Here is a 16,239-nt window from a genome sequence, read left to right as displayed (position 1 = left end):
AAGTTTCAGGGGGCACCTCTAAGGTGCCCTCTGTGGTGTATTTTACAATAAAATGTACACTGGCATCAGTGTGCATTTATTGTGCTGAGAAGTTTGATACCAAACTTCCCAGTTTTCAGTGTAGCCATTATGGGGCTGTGGAGTTCGTGTTTGACAAACTCCCAGACCATATACTCTTATGGCTACCCTGCACTTACAATGTCTAAGATTTTGTTTAGACACTGTAGGGGTACCATGCTCATGCACTGGTACCCTCACCTATGGTATAGTGCACCCTGCCTTAGGGCTGTAAGGCCTGCTAGAGGGGTGTCTTACCTATACTGCATAGGCAGTGAGAGGCTGGCATGGCACCCTGAGGGGAGTGCCATGTCGACTTACTCGTTTTGTCCTCACTAGCACACACAAGCTGGCAAGCAGTGTGTCTGTGCTGAGTGAGAGGTCTCCAGGGTGGCATAAGACATGCTGCAGCCCTTAGAGACCTTCCTTGGCATCAGGGCCCTTGGTACTAGAAGTACCAGTTACAAGGGACTTATCTGGATGCCAGGGTCTGCCAATTGTGGATACAAAAGTACAGGTTAGGGAAAGAACACTGGTGCTGGGGCCTGGTTAGCAGGCCTCAGCACACTTTCAATTGTAAACATAGCATCAGCAAAGGCAAAAAGTCAGGGGGCAACCATGCCAAGGAGGCATTTCCTTACACAACCCCCCCCCCCAAACGAAAGAGGATGAGACTAACCTTTCCCAAGAGAGTCTTCATTTTCTAAGTGGAAGAACCTGGAAAGGCCATCTGCATTGGCATGGGCAGTCCCAGGTCTGTGTTCCACTATAAAGTCCATTCCCTGTAGGTAGATGGACCACCTCAACAGTTTAGGATTTTCACCTTTCATTTGCATCAGCCATTTGAGAGGTCTGTGGTCAGTTTGAACTAGGAAGTGAGTCCCAAAGAGGTATGTTCTCAGCTTCTTCAGGGACCAAACCACAGCAAAGGCCTCCCTCTCAATGGCACTCCAACGCTGCTCCCTGGGGAGTAACCTCCTGCTAATGAAAGCAACAGGCTGGTCAAGGCCATCATCATTTGTTTGGGACAAAACTGCCCCTATCCCATGTTCAGAGGCATCAGTCTGCACAATGAACTGCCTAGAATAATCTGGAGCTTTGAGAACTGGTGCTGAGCACATTGCCTGTTTCAGGGTGTCAAAGGCCTGTTGGCATTCCACAGTCCAGTTTACTTTCTTGGGCATTTTCTTGGAGGTGAGTTCAGTGAGGGCTGTCACAATGGATCCATATCCCTTCACAAACCTCCTGTAATACCCAGTCAAGCCAAGGAATGCCCTGACTTGAGTCTGGGTTTCTGGAGCTACCCAGTCCAGAATAGTCTGGATCTTGGGTTGGAGTGGCTGAACTTGGCCTCCACCTACAAGGTGGCCCAAGTAAACCACAGTTCCCTGCCCTATCTGGCATTTGGATGCCTTGATAGAGAGGCCTGCAGATTGCAGAGCCTTCAAAACCTTCCTCAGGTGGACCAGGTGATCCTGCCAGGTGGAGCTAAAGACAGCAATATCATCAAGATAAGCTGTGCTAAAGGACTCCAAGCCAGCAAGGACTTGATTCACCAACCTTTGGAAGGTGGCAGGGGCATTCTTTAAACCAAAGGGCATAACAGTAAACTGATAATGCCCATCAGGTGTGGAGAATGCTGTTTTCTCTTTTGCTCCAGGTGCCATTTTTATTTGCCAGTACCCTGCTGTCAAGTCAAAGGTACTTAGGAATTTGGCAGCACCTAATTTGTCTATGAGCTCATCAGCTCTTGGAATTGGATGAGCATCTGTCTTGGTGACAGAATTGAGCCCTCTGTAGTCCACACAAAACCTCATCTCTTTCTTTCCATCTTTGGTGTGAGGTTTGGGGACCAAGACCACTGGGCTAGCCCAGGGGCTGTCAGAGCGCTCAATCACTCCCAATTCCAGCATCTTGTGGACTTCCACCTTGATGCTTTCCTTAACATGGTCAGACTGTCTAAAGATTTTGTTCTTGACAGGCATGCTGTCTCCTGTGTCCACATCATGGGTACACAGGTGTGTCTGACCAGGGGTTAAGGAGAAGAGTTCAGGAAACTGTTGTAGGACTCTCCTACAATCAGCTTGCTGTTGGCCAGAGAGGGTGTCTGAGTAGATCACTCCATCTACTGTGCCATCTTTTGGGTCTGATGACAGAAGATCAGGGAGAGGTTCACTCTCTGCCTCCTGATCCTCATCTGTTACCATCAACAGATTCACATCAGCCCTGTCATGGAAGAGCTTAAGGCGGTTCACATGGATCACCCTCTTGGGGCTCCTGCTTGTGCCCAGGTCCACCAGGTAGGTGACCTGACTCTTCCTTTCTAGTACTGGGTAAGGGCCACTCCATTTGTCCTGGAGTGCCCTGGGAGCCACAGGCTCCAGAACCCAGACTTTCTGCCCTGGTTGGAACTCAACCAGTGCAGCCTTTTGGTCATACCAAAACTTCTGGAGCTGTTGGCTGGCCTCAAGGTTTTTGGTTGCCTTTTCCATGTACTCTGCCATTCTAGAGCGAAGGCCAAGTACATAGTCCACTATGTCCTGTTTAGGCTCATGGAGAGGTCTCTCCCAGCCTTCTTTAACAAGGGCAAGTGGTCCCCTTACAGGATGACCAAACAGAAGTTCAAAGGGTGAGAATCCTACTCCCTTCTGTGGCACCTCTCTGTAAGCGAAAAGCAGACATGGCAAGAGGACATCCCATCTCCTTTTGAGTTTTTCTGGGAGCCCCATGATCATGCCTTTTAATGTCTTGTTGAATCTCTCAACCAAGCCATTAGTTTGTGGATGGTATGGGGTAGTGAATTTATAAGTCACTCCACACTCATTCCACATGTGCTTTAGGTATGCTGACATGAAGTTGGTACCTCTGTCAGACACCACCTCCTTAGGGAAACCCACTCTGGTAAAGATACCAATGAGGGCCTTGGCTACTGCAGGGGCAGTAGTCGACCTAAGGGGAATAGCTTCAGGATACCTGGTAGCATGATCCACTACTACCAGGATATACATATTTCCTGAGGCTGTGGGAGGTTCTAGTGGACCAACTATGTCCACACCCACTCTTTCAAAGGGAACCCCCACCACTGGAAGTGGAATGAGGGGGGCCTTTGGATGTCCACCTGTCTTACCACTGGCTTGACAGGTGGGGCAGGAGAGGCAAAACTCCTTAACCATGTTGGACATATTGGGCCAGTAGAAGTGGTTGACTAACCTCTCCCACGTCTTGGTTTGTCCCAAATGTCCAGCAAGGGGAATGTCATGGGCCAATGTTAGGATGAACTCTCTGAACAGCTGAGGCACTACCACTCTCCTAGTGGCACCAGGTTTGGGGTCTCTGGCCTCAGTGTACAGGAGTCCATCTTCCCAATAGACCCTATGGGTTCCAGTTTTCTTGCCCTTGGACTCTTCAGCAGCTTGCTGCCTAAGGCCTTCAAGAGAGGGACAGGTTTCTTGTCCCTTACACAGCTCCTCCCTTGAGGGTCCCCCTGGGCCCAAGAGCTCAACCTGATAAGGTTCAAGCTCCAAAGGCTCAGTTCCCTCAGAGGGCAGAACTTCTTCCTGAGAAGAGAGGTTCCCTTTCTTTTGCTGTGTTGCAGTTGGTTTCCCAACTGACTTTCCTGTTCTCTTGGTAGGCTGGGCCATTTTTCCAGACTCCAGCTCTACTTTTTCACCCTGTGCCTTGCACTGTGCTCTTGTTTTCACACACACCAGTTCAGGGATACCCAGCATTGCTGCATGGGTTTTTAGTTCTACCTCAGCCCATGCTGAGGACTCCAGGTCATTTCCAAGCAGACAGTCCACTGGGATATTTGAGGAGACCACCACCTGTTTCAGGCCATTGACCCCTCCCCATTCTAAAGTAACCATTGCCATGGGATGTACTTTTCTCTGATTGTCAGCGTTGGTGACTGTGTAAGTTTTTCCAGTCAGGTATTGGCCAGGGGAAACCAGTTTCTCTGTCACCATGGTGACACTGGCACCTGTATCCCTCAGGCCCTCTATTCTAGTCCCATTAATTAAGAGTTGCTGTCTGTATTTTTGCATGTTAGGCGGCCAGACAGCTAGTGTGGCTAAATCCACCCCACCCTCAGAAACTAGAGTAGCTTCAGTGTGGACCCTGATTTGCTCTGGGCACACTGTTGATCCCACTTGGAGACTAGCCATACCAGTGTTACCTGGATGGGAGTTTGGAGTGGAACCTTTCTTGGGACAGGCCTTGTCTCCAGTTTGGTGTCCATGCTGTTTACAGCTATGACACCAGGCCTTTTTGGGATCAAAGTTTTTACCCTTGTACCCATTGTTTTGTGAAGAGGCTCTGGGCCCACCCTCCTGTGCAGGTTTTTGGGGGCCTGTAGAAGACTCTTTACTATTTTTAGTTTTGGTTGTCTCATCACCCTTCCCCTGGGGAGTCTTTGTGACCCCTTTCTTTTGGTCACCCCCTGTTGAAGTCTTGGACACCCTTGTCTTGACCCAATGGTCCGCCTTCTTTCCCAATTCTTGGGGAGAAATTGGTCCTAGGTCTACCAGATGCTGATGCAGTTTATCATTGAAACAATTACTTAACAGGTGTTCTTTCACAAATAAATTGTACAGCCCATCATAATTATTTACACCACTGCCTTGAATCCAACCATCTAGTGTTTTCACTGAGTAGTCTACAAAGTCAACCCAGGTCTGGCTCGAGGATTTTTGAGCCCCCCTGAATCTAATCCTATACTCCTCAGTGGAGAATCCAAAGCCCTCAATCAGGGTACCCTTCATGAGGTCATAAGATTCTGCATCTTGTCCAGAGAGTGTGAGGAGTCTATCCCTACACTTTCCTGTGAACATTTCCCAAAGGAGAGCACCCCAGTGAGATCTGTTCACTTTTCTGGTTACACAAGCCCTCTCAAAAGCTGTGAACCATTTGGTGATGTCATCACCATCTTCATATTTAGTTACAATCCCTTTAGGGATTTTCAACATGTCAGGAGAATCTCTGACCCTATTTATGTTGCTGCCACCATTGATGGGTCCTAGGCCCATCTCTTGTCTTTCCCTCTCTATGGCTAGGATCTGTCTTTCCAAAGCCAATCTTTTGGCCATCCTGGCTAACTGGATGTCCTCTTCACTGGGGCTATCCTCAGTGATTTCAGAGGTGTTGGTCTCTCCTGTGAGGGAACCAGCATCTCTGACTATTATTTTTGGAGTCAGGGTTTGAGGGACCCTGTTCTCCCTAGATAGGACTGGTAGGGGGGAATTGTCCTCCAAGTCACTATCCTCTTCCTCTGAGTTGCCACCCTCAGAGGGGTTGGCCTTTTCAAACTCTGCCAAAAGCTCCTGGAGCTGTATTTTGGTAGGTTTGGGGCCCATTGTTATTTTCTTTATTTTACAGAGTGACCTTAGCTCCCTCATCTTAAGATGGAGGTAAGGTGTGGTGTCGAGTTCCACCACAGTCACATCTGTGCTAGACATTTTGCTTCTAAAAGTTGGAATACTTTTTAAGAATCTACAACTGGTTCTAGAATCTAATTCAAACTTTTACAAACTTTTAAACTCTAAAAGAAATGCTAAACAGGATCTAACACAAGGCCCTAGCAGGTCTTTTAAGAATTTAGAAAAACTTTTCAAATTGCAAAAATCAATTTCTAATGACAATTTTGGAATTTGTCGTGTGATCAGGTATTGGCTGAGTAGTCCAGCAAATGCAAAGTCTTGTACCCCACCGCTGATCCACCAATGTAGGAAGTTGGCTCTGTATGTGCTATTTCAAAGTAAGGAATAGCATGCACAGAGTCCAAGGGTTCCCCTTAGAGGTAAAATAGTGGTAAAAATAGATAATACTAATGCTCTATTTTGTGGTAGTGTGGTCGAGCAGTAGGCTTATCCAAGGAGTAGTGTTAAGCATTTGTTGTACATACACATAGACAATAAATGAGGTACACACACTCAGAGACAAATCCAGCCAATAGGTTTTTATATAGAAAAATATCTTTTCTTAGTTTATTTTAGGAACCACAGGTTCAAATTCTACATGTAATATCTCATTCGAAAGGTATTGCAGGTAAGTACTTTAGGAACTTCAAATCATCAAAATTGCATGTATACTTTTCAAGTTATTCGCAAATAGCTGTTTTAAAAGTGGACACTTAGTGCAATTTTCACAGTTCCTAGGGGAGGTAAGTATTTGTTAGGTTAACCAGGTAAGTAAGACACTTACAGGGCTTAGTTCTTGGTCCAAGGTAGCCCACCGTTGGGGGTTCAGAGCAACCCCAAAGTCACCACACCAGCAGCTCAGGGCCGGTCAGGTGCAGAGTTCAAAGTGGTGCCCAAAACACATAGGCTAGAATGGAGAGAAGGGGGTGCCCCGGTTCCGGTCTGCTTGCAGGTAAGTACCCGCGTTTTCGGAGGGCAGACCAGGGGGGTTTTGTAGGGCACCGGGGGGGACACAAGTCCACACAGAAATTTCACCCTCAGCAGCGCGGGGGCGGCCGGGTGCAGTGTAGGAACAGGCGTCGGGTTCGCAATGTTTAGTCTATGAGAGATCTCGGGATCTCTTCAGCGCTGCAGGCAGGCAAGGGGGGGATTCCTCGGGGAAACCTCCACTTGGGCAAGGGAGAGGGACTCCTGGGGGTCACTTCTCCAGTGAAAGTCCGGTCCTTCAGGTCCTGGGGGCTGCGGGTGCAGGGTCTCTCCCAGGCGTCGGGACTTTAGGTTCAAAGAGTCGCGGTCAGGGGAAGCCTCGGGATTCCCTCTGCAGGCGGCGCTGTGGGGGCTCAGGGGGGACAGGTTTTGGTACTCACAGTATCAGAGTAGTCCTGGGGTCCCTCCTGAGGTGTCGTTTCTCCACCAGCCGAGTCGGGGTCGCCGGGTGCAGTGTTGCAAGTCTCACGCTTCTTGCGGGGAGCTTGCAGGGTTCTTTAAAGCTGCTGGAAACAAAGTTGCAGCTTTTCTTGGAGCAGGTCCGCTGTCCTCGGGAGTTTCTTGTCTTTTCGAAGCAGGGGCAGTCCTCAGAGGATGTCGAGGTCGCTGGTCCCTTTGGAAGGCGTCGCTGGAGCAGGATCTTTGGAAGGCAGGAGACAGGCCGGTGAGTTTCTGGAGCCAAGGCAGTTGTCGTCTTCTGGTCTTCCGCTGCAGGGGTTTTCAGCTAGGCAGTCCTTCTTCTTGTAGTTGCAGGAATCTAATTTTCTAGGGTTCAGGGCAGCCCTTAAATACTAAATTTAAGGGCGTGTTTAGGTCTGGGGGGTTAGTAGCCAATGGCTACTAGCCCTGAGGGTGGGTACACCCTCTTTGTGCCTCCTCCCAAGGGGAGGGGGTCACAATCCTAACCCTATTGGGGGAATCCTCCATCTGCAAGATGGAGGATTTCTAAAAGTTAGAGTCACCTCAGCTCAGGACACCTTAGGGGCTGTCCTGACTGGCCAGTGACTCCTCCTTGTTATTCTCATTATTTTCTCCGGCCTTGCCGCCAAAAGTGGGGCCTGGCCGGAGGGGGCGGGCAACTCCACTAGCTGGAGTGTCCTGCTGGGTTGGCACAAAGGAGGTGAGCCTTTGAGGCTCACCGCCAGGTGTGACAATTCCTGCCTGGGAGAGGTGTTAGCATCTCCACCCAGTGCAGGCTTTGTTACTGGCCTCAGAGTGACAAAGGCACTCTCCCCATGGGGCCAGCAACATGTCTCGGTTTGTGGCAGGCTGCTAAAACTAGTCAGCCTACACAGATAGTCGGTTAAGTTTCAGGGGGCACCTCTAAGGTGCCCTCTGTGGTGTATTTTACAATAAAATGTACACTGGCATCAGTGTGCATTTATTGTGCTGAGAAGTTTGATACCAAACTTCCCAGTTTTCAGTGTAGCCATTATGGGGCTGTGGAGTTCGTGTTTGACAAACTCCCAGACCATATACTCTTATGGCTACCCTGCACTTACAATGTCTAAGATTTTGTTTAGACACTGTAGGGGTACCATGCTCATGCACTGGTACCCTCACCTATGGTATAGTGCACCCTGCCTTAGGGCTGTAAGGCCTGCTAGAGGGGTGTCTTACCTATACTGCATAGGCAGTGAGAGGCTGGCATGGCACCCTGAGGGGAGTGCCATGTCGACTTACTCGTTTTGTCCTCACTAGCACACACAAGCTGGCAAGCAGTGTGTCTGTGCTGAGTGAGAGGTCTCCAGGGTGGCATAAGACATGCTGCAGCCCTTAGAGACCTTCCTTGGCATCAGGGCCCTTGGTACTAGAAGTACCAGTTACAAGGGACTTATCTGGATGCCAGGGTCTGCCAATTGTGGATACAAAAGTACAGGTTAGGGAAAGAACACTGGTGCTGGGGCCTGGTTAGCAGGCCTCAGCACACTTTCAATTGTAAACATAGCATCAGCAAAGGCAAAAAGTCAGGGGGCAACCATGCCAAGGAGGCATTTCCTTACAAGGGGCATCACCCAATATAAGTTGATCACACGACTCCAATCTGCAGCACCCATATTATCCCAAGTCTGCCATGGGAACATCTTCCATCTATGTGACTTCATATAACTTTGAAACAGTTGTATATGGTGGCAGTACGTTTCACAATGTTGTGTTCTCAAGGACAATATGATACATTCTCTCTGTGCCTAAACAATAGCTAGCAAAATCTAATCTTCTCATGGTTACCAAACCTAATCTTCTCCTGGGAACATAGTTTGAAAGAAAACTTGCATTAGGGAATGAATCAGCATCTCCTGCACAGTCATGAAATACAAATCTAACAGGCCTCACCTAGGCTAACGCAAAAGAATTACAGCAGTACATTCAATTAGTACGTTTTAACAAACACATTTAATATGCAAGCGAATTAATTCAATATTATTAATACTTCGTTAATATATGTAATACATTTAATTTTAAATGGGAAAACTTTGTCAATGCATCCCATCAATTACAATGCAGAAGTACATTACTTTCACTTTTGCACACATTTTAGTTAATCGCTAGAAAATCAATATTCTTTTAATACATTCTGAAACCCTTCCGTATGTATTGCCACAATACCTCAAATATACCCTAATTCACCATGTTTCTCACTACTTCAACACCCTTTCAAACCTAATTCAAATCACCTTGCCCAAACTTAACTGCTAAACAAACCTAAACTCTCATGTGTGAACTTAACTGCCTCACTTTGTCATTGGAAAGACAATTTCTCTGTAATAAGATGCCTGCATCACTGATCACTTAGTTTCAGAGCCCTGTATAGATCCTAAAGACTCTTACCAGTCTTAGCATTTCTTTCCATCATCTTACAGTAACTGCAAAGATGGAAGGGTAGGCGTTCTCTTCAACCAGTCACTTTCTACCATACATTCTTCAATAGCATCCCATCCTCTTTAGAACGTTGCTTAAACTCATTCATCGCCCTCTTCAAAGCAAACATGATAAGTATTGATTGCCTTCCAGTCAGAATCTCTTCTCTTTTAAAATGGTCCTTCAATACTTTACATTCACTACTATACTAATTTTTCAGTTTGAACCTCAGCAGTCACCCACAACACACTACCCTGCTCACAGCTCCTCTTAGATCATTCTCAACTTTACACACTCAACAGCAATGCATACATATAGGAAACCCTGAACTTTTCATTGATATCCAACACATTGTCTCACTATCTATTATTATTGTCCTGTCCCCATCTGATCTTGCTGTCCTACCTACATACATATACATTCAGTCCTCCCCCTTTTACTCGCACCCTATCTCCACATTGAAACAGAGCCCATGTTTCTCTCTAGAATTTTTGAGCCAAACCCACAATAACACTACACCCCTGCAAAACACCATACATTTTGCCAAGTTTAATAATGCCTTGATATATATTCTTTTGACTTGCACCATTCTCTGCGCCAAGTTGCCACAAATACCTTAGATGTTGAAATATTGATTACCTTAAAATCAATCCTTCACTAAAACAGGGTGAAAGCATAGAATTATCCTCTTGCACTCAGCAACTATTGGGGAGGGTAGGTGTCATGGTAAAATCAGTGTGGATACATCATTCATCGGTATGTCTACCACAAATAAAATGTTGATTTAGTTTAGGTATATTGGATATATTTCATACTCCTTGCCTAAAATGTAATGCAATGCATAAATAGCGGAAAGTTATGAGTGAATATGAATTAAAGTTCATGTGTGCCTGAAGTGGTTGTGTGTCATGGTGCAAGTGAACATTACTTTCATTCACAACATGTGTGCAGCGGTAAACATTCAAAGTAGAATATAGATAAAACCCTCTCATGTTTTCTGCAAATAAGTCATATTTCCAAAGTCGAAGGATTTTATAACTATGTAGACCCACAAGGCATGTAAGCAACGGACCTGCTGTGAGTTGCTCAAACGGGATGGTCTGTAGACCCTTGAGGAAATAGCACAGGTTGATTCTAGGTCTTAGCTAATCAAGGAAAGGATTCCAGAGTGTTGTGGCGATCTTAGGAATTTTGTTGTCAGTCACCGTTTTTGCTCGAAGTAAAAACAAAAAAATCAGCAGGCCTTATTTTTTTCACCAGGTTGTATGGAATCAAGCGTTATTTTAAGTAGCATGGGGACCTTTAAAATAAGGCTTATTGCATAAGTCAGGGGGTTCTTAAATTTAAGTTGAGTAGACACACTTGAAGCATTGGAGAAATGTCTTGCTTCGGACAGGTAGGTTTTCTGCTCTAGCCACCAACTTCTCAACCTGCAGCCAAATGTCTAACTGTGATGTTAGGTGCTGTCCATTTTAAGTAATAGCAGAATAACTTTGCTTAGATTTTCTCTTCTGACCCTGAAAAATGATGGGGCTCTCTACAGCTTCCTTGATGGGCTCTGACAAAAACCATCTAACCAAAAAAAAAACACTTACATTACGGGATATTATGGTTGTGATCTATCTTAGCTCTATGAAAACAATGAAATTGGCCAGCCATTGTTCTTTGTAACACTTCTGCCCTGATACCACCAGAATGCGAGGTTCTTTCCATTCAAAAGCAAATGTTAGCACATTGTGGTTTCTTGGTTCCTACATGTCCCAAATTCAGGGTTTTTCTTCAAATATATATTAATAATCACCTCCAATAATGTACGTTTATCAGTGAATTTTAGAGCTGCATAATAAAATGTTCTATTTTTTATTTTTTTTAAAAGGAGACATAAACATTATGCAACATCCATAGAAAGGATCCTCCGGCTAAGCATTAAATCTATGGATTACGTGTGATTCGCATGTACTTGCTGCAAGGCCAGGGGTACTGATAATGCGATCCTCAGTTGTGATTTAATTTCCTAACCTTCTTAGAGTCATCTGTCTGGAGTTGTCACATAATTTAAAACTAAAGGCCTCATTACAAGTTTGGCGGGCCGACCACCGGCCCACCAGACCTGTTGGGGGAGGAGACTGTCATGGTGCTGGAGAGCTCTCGCCCCATCCCCCCCACCCCAAAGCCCAATAACAATGTTTCCACCAGTGTGACTGCTGGAAACCTCTGTATTAGGTACAGTGCAGCAGCATTGGCCGTAGCAGAGGCCAGTGCTGTTGCACAAAGGGTGCCCAGAGAACCCTCAAAATGCACACTGTCTTCTGTAGCAGACTAAGCTCATTCCGAGGGTGTTGGGCAGGGGGACCCCTGCATTGCCCAGGATATGGTCGTGGCAGTGCAGGGGCCCTCCTGTGGCCCACAACACTGCCTTTCCGCCAGCCTTTTCATGGTGGAACCTGAAACTTTTCTGGCAGAAAGTGAACTTGTGATCATCACGTCAGTGCTGAACTCAGTGCCACCGTGGCTGACCACGACTCTGACAGTCCGGATCTGTGATCCTGGCAGTAGCCACTGTCTCCTGGCGGTCCGAGTGCCAGGGTTGTAATCTGGCGGTTGGACCACCAAGACTGCAGCAGTCCGCCTACCACTGTGAGTTTGGCGCTCACAAGACCGCCAAACTCTCAATAAGGCACCGTTTTTTGTTTGTTTTTTTTATAGACTCTTTGGGCCACTTGCTAAATTGGGTAGGTCAGTAGATAGTGTCCAGTCCACCAACTACAAATGACAGCAACCAATTGGGATTGCACACTAATTTAAATTTGGGTATTATTTGGGATTAGAATGATATAATTACACAGAAAAATAACTCAAGCGTGAGATGTGAATATATTTAAAAACGTGTGTGGGCATGTTTTTTTAATGTATTTTTCCCTTTACCATCCTAAGATGAGCGTTCACCATTTAGGAATGGTGAATTAAAATAGAACCAAAATGGCAGAGCATGTATAATCACGCATGCACTTGTATACATTGGAGCATCAGCAATAACTATTTTTTTCTTTTTGCCAATGGCTAGAGGTTTAGATTTTACACACACAAAACCATAGAAGTTTAGCAACTATAGTTTATAGAAACCTCAAACTATGTAATCATCAATAATTTTATTTGAAATGTTGCAGTGATATTATCAATGATGTCATGGAAGATGACATTGGATTTTGGATCTGTGGAAATCCTCGCGGATTTACTCAGGCATCTTGCACTGAGCTCTACAGTGGATCTGCAAATTGGCCCCAAATTACCAAAAGTATTCTTTATGGACTAGGATCTAGCGTTCTGCCAAATTTGGTGTATTTCTGTCCAGCACTTTGGGCTGTAGTTCTGTCTAAAATGCCTATGGATAATTGTATGTGTAAAATGTGTTTAGGGATGCAAAAGTTAGACATAATAAAAAATGCTTTTCGTATGGAAACTGGGTCCTATCTATACCTACCTACTAGCTATCACTAGGATGTTATATATGTCTGTTTTTAATTGAAAAGAACAAAGGTTAAAGGTACATCAGAGTTAGGTTCTGAATTCAGTTGTACTAAACCATAGAAATTAAGCAGTTATAGTTAGTTATTTCAAGTAACTATAACTGGCTCCCTAAGGTAACTATAACTTGTTTCTGCGCCATGCAGTTCTTTCTTCATTAATTTGACTGCTAATGCTTAATTTATATGTTATTAAAGTTGTCATGAGTGCTGTAATATCTGGGATAATTAGCAGTGCATGGTGAGGGCGCATGTGCATTCAGACCCTATATCCTTTTTGCAATCAATTGCCCCAGGAAGGTGGTTGTCCCGGGGGCCGGAGTTCGCAATGGACTCCATTTGTCATATTTCAGCACCTTAGGGGTGGCTGTCCCAGGGGCTGCAGTGTTGGCCACGCAGACCCCTGCATAAATTGCATATTCAGCCCTGGGGGATGGCGGTCCCAGGGCCTGCAAGGAAGGCCTTACAGGTCTTCCTCTTGAAAATAACTGTTTTGCTCTAGGGAGGTGGTCGTCCCCAGGGCTCCAAGAGCCCCAGGAGGGGGGCCACGGGCATCCCTTCCTTTTGTTAAATAATTCCACCAGGACCTGGCCCATCCTGGGGCTTTTTCCAAAACAATTTTTTTATTTTTTTATTTAATTGTTGCCAGGATTGCGGCTCCACCACGATTTTTGGTGAAAATTCCCCAAAAAATAATGCTTTTTTTCCCTGTTGGGGGAACCAGAGCCAAGGGGTCAGAGAGTCCCTATCCTGCCCCCTTTTCCTTTTTTTTTTTATTTTACGTTTTTTTCTGGGACCTGGCAGAAGCAGAGTTTCAAGATGGCTGGCAACACTTCCTTGTTGAAATGTTGCCAGCCAATCAAACCTCAGCAGGATTTCTGGGGTATTCGCAAAGCCTTTGCACCTCTAGATAATTATATTTCTTTTTTCCTATTATCTCAAAAACTACTGAACGTATTTACACCAAATAACAAAAAGGCTTCTTTCTGGACCAAAAGCTACATTTCAGCCAAATGTGATGTAATTCCATCCAGCAGTTCGGGCTGTACTCCTGTTCAAAATCCCTGTGGGGATTATAATAAGAAACACACTTTTTTTTACTCTCTTTTTCTTGGCCCTTGCTTGACAGATCGCCTTGAAACTTCCCATGTACAACAAGGTACTCGGAAGCACTTTTTTGGGGAAAATTTAGTGCCAGTTTGTCAAACTGTGCCAAAGATATAGGCAAGGCAAAAAATGCCTTTTCTGTGGAAGCATGGTCCTAACTATAACTACTTACTGGTGATGGCCAGTAGGTTTTGTGTGTGTGTGTGTGTGTGTGTATATATACACCGACATCTTTAGACAAATGTAGGAAGTACCACACTCTGTGAACTCAATAACAATGATTCTTTATTGTAGCCAGAACATGCGACTGCAGCCACGAATCATTATTAAGGAGTTCACAGAGTGCAGTACTTTCTACATTTGGCTCAAGACTTTAATTGAGGAGAGCGGTTTGCCTCCCTGTAGTGGCACCAGCTGAGAGCACACCATTACTTGACTGCATTGCTGAAATATACATATGTATTCCCCAAGCCTTTGAAGCCCGGGGGACCCCATCACCAGGGGATTAGTTGTTCTGGTGCCCACCTGGGTCACCCATGTAACAAGAGTTGGGGACCCCTGTGGCCCAAGCCAGCTCCCCACATGCACACATCCAAGGTGTATCAGGAGCCGATTATGCTATTTTTACTTGCCCCCTCCGGACTGAAGCAATCAGAGTTTCCCTGCCTGCAAGAGCGCAGGTGGTGAACAGAAGTCTGCTCCCATTTGGTGGGAGAATTTTCAAAGCTCCTGCCAGGAGGGAGCAAACATCTGTTTCCCTGCTTGCGCTCTACATGGAAGGAAAACCACAATGTCCTGGGGGTGGGCTCCCCAGGACACTGTGTGACCCAGCTCCAGAGGATGGGGTTCTTGGGGCCTATGAAATCTCAGCGATGGAGGCCACACGGCCCTGCGCAAAAAACTTGATTTTACAATGCCTCAGGCTCTGGCCCATCCCGGGGGCGGTTTCTCTGTGAATGTTTGACATTTTAAAACCAACATTATTGGCTCTCGGTGTGGTCCCCTCTACCAAACCTGAGGGGGTTCAGGGTATCCCTTCCCTGCCCTCTTGTGTTTGTTTTACTTTTTTTTTTTCTCGGACTCTCAACCGAGTTCAGATTCCACATCCTTGTTGATGTGATGGCAGCCTCACCATGAGATCTACTGGCCCGATGGATCCTGTGCATTGGAGTATGTGCATAATTTTCAAGTATTTATTGCTCAAGAACTACTGAAAATATTTACACCACATCACATGAAGCACCCTTTTTGGACATGATCTAGCTTTCGGCCAAATTTGGTGTAATCCGTTCAACAGTTTGGGCTGTAGTTGTCTAAAGGTACTCCGAACAAGTGAATGGGGGAAATGCATTTTGGAGCATACCCTTTTTCTCTGCCCCCTGCTTGATGCATCCCTATGAAACGTTCCAGGATGGAGCTGAGGTGGAAGAATTGTTTTGGGGGAAAATTTCATGAAGATTTGTCAAACTGCTTTTTCTATAGAAACATAGTCCTTACTATAACTACCCAGTGGTGACTCCCACTGGGTAAGATATAACACGCACACACAATCAAACACATTTTTGAGGGCTCATTTATTTCAGGATCTTGTAACAGCAGAGATAAGAATAATTTTTATTTGCAAATTGAGCCCTTCTGCTCATGAATATGATTGATTCAAGAGCTGTTTCCACTAGCAGCATGTCTCCCATTGGAGGCACATTGTACAAGCTAGGTAAACACTCTAGTTCTTGTTGACAGGCAGCACTTATGTGAAGAAGGCATAGTGATGTGTTGGTGGGTGCTGTCATGAGATTTATCTCTGTTACTGGCTACAAATCTCCTGGGTAGATATCGACCAACGCGGAGCCAATCCAAATGCGGCATTTTGTAGCATGTAGCTCTTTGCTAAACAATATGGTCTAGCAGAATTAAAAATATAACTATTATAGGAAACATTACAGACTTACCATTTTAACTGGAACATTTTTTAAAAGAAAAAACCCACCTTTCACAAATTCAATAAAAACCGAGGGCTATCCTAACGTACAGACACTAAATTGTAATTAATGAACCCCACGTTTTTAAAAATATACTTTACTATAATTTCAATTACTTCTAAGGAGATTAATGAATACGCTCCCGTATACAATAAGCTGGAGTTTAATTTACTCCTTAGCAATAGAACATTGTGTACTATTCTTAAGCTACATTTTCTTTCTATAAGTAGGGTCAGTTCTACCACTGTTGGCAGCTGTCTTACAGGACCAGTATAGATAGCTGTAAGAAGCTACCAAAAGCCAACAAACTGC

The 16,239-nt window shown here is 45.4% G+C and overlaps 1 protein-coding gene across 11 annotated transcripts in view; it reads left to right on the top strand.

The window, feature by feature from the left end:
* Positions 1-16,239, top strand: part of ST3GAL6 (ST3 beta-galactoside alpha-2,3-sialyltransferase 6) — a 502,129-nt gene that overhangs the window by 239,694 nt on the left and 246,196 nt on the right. The gene's annotated exons all lie outside the window — the stretch shown is intronic.

This window comes from Pleurodeles waltl, chromosome 8 (assembly GCF_031143425.1).
Source record: "Pleurodeles waltl isolate 20211129_DDA chromosome 8, aPleWal1.hap1.20221129, whole genome shotgun sequence".
Classification (NCBI taxonomy): domain Eukaryota; kingdom Metazoa; phylum Chordata; class Amphibia; order Caudata; family Salamandridae; genus Pleurodeles; species Pleurodeles waltl.
Note: the sequence above shows the minus strand (reverse complement) of the source record. Positions and strands in the feature narration are given on the sequence as shown.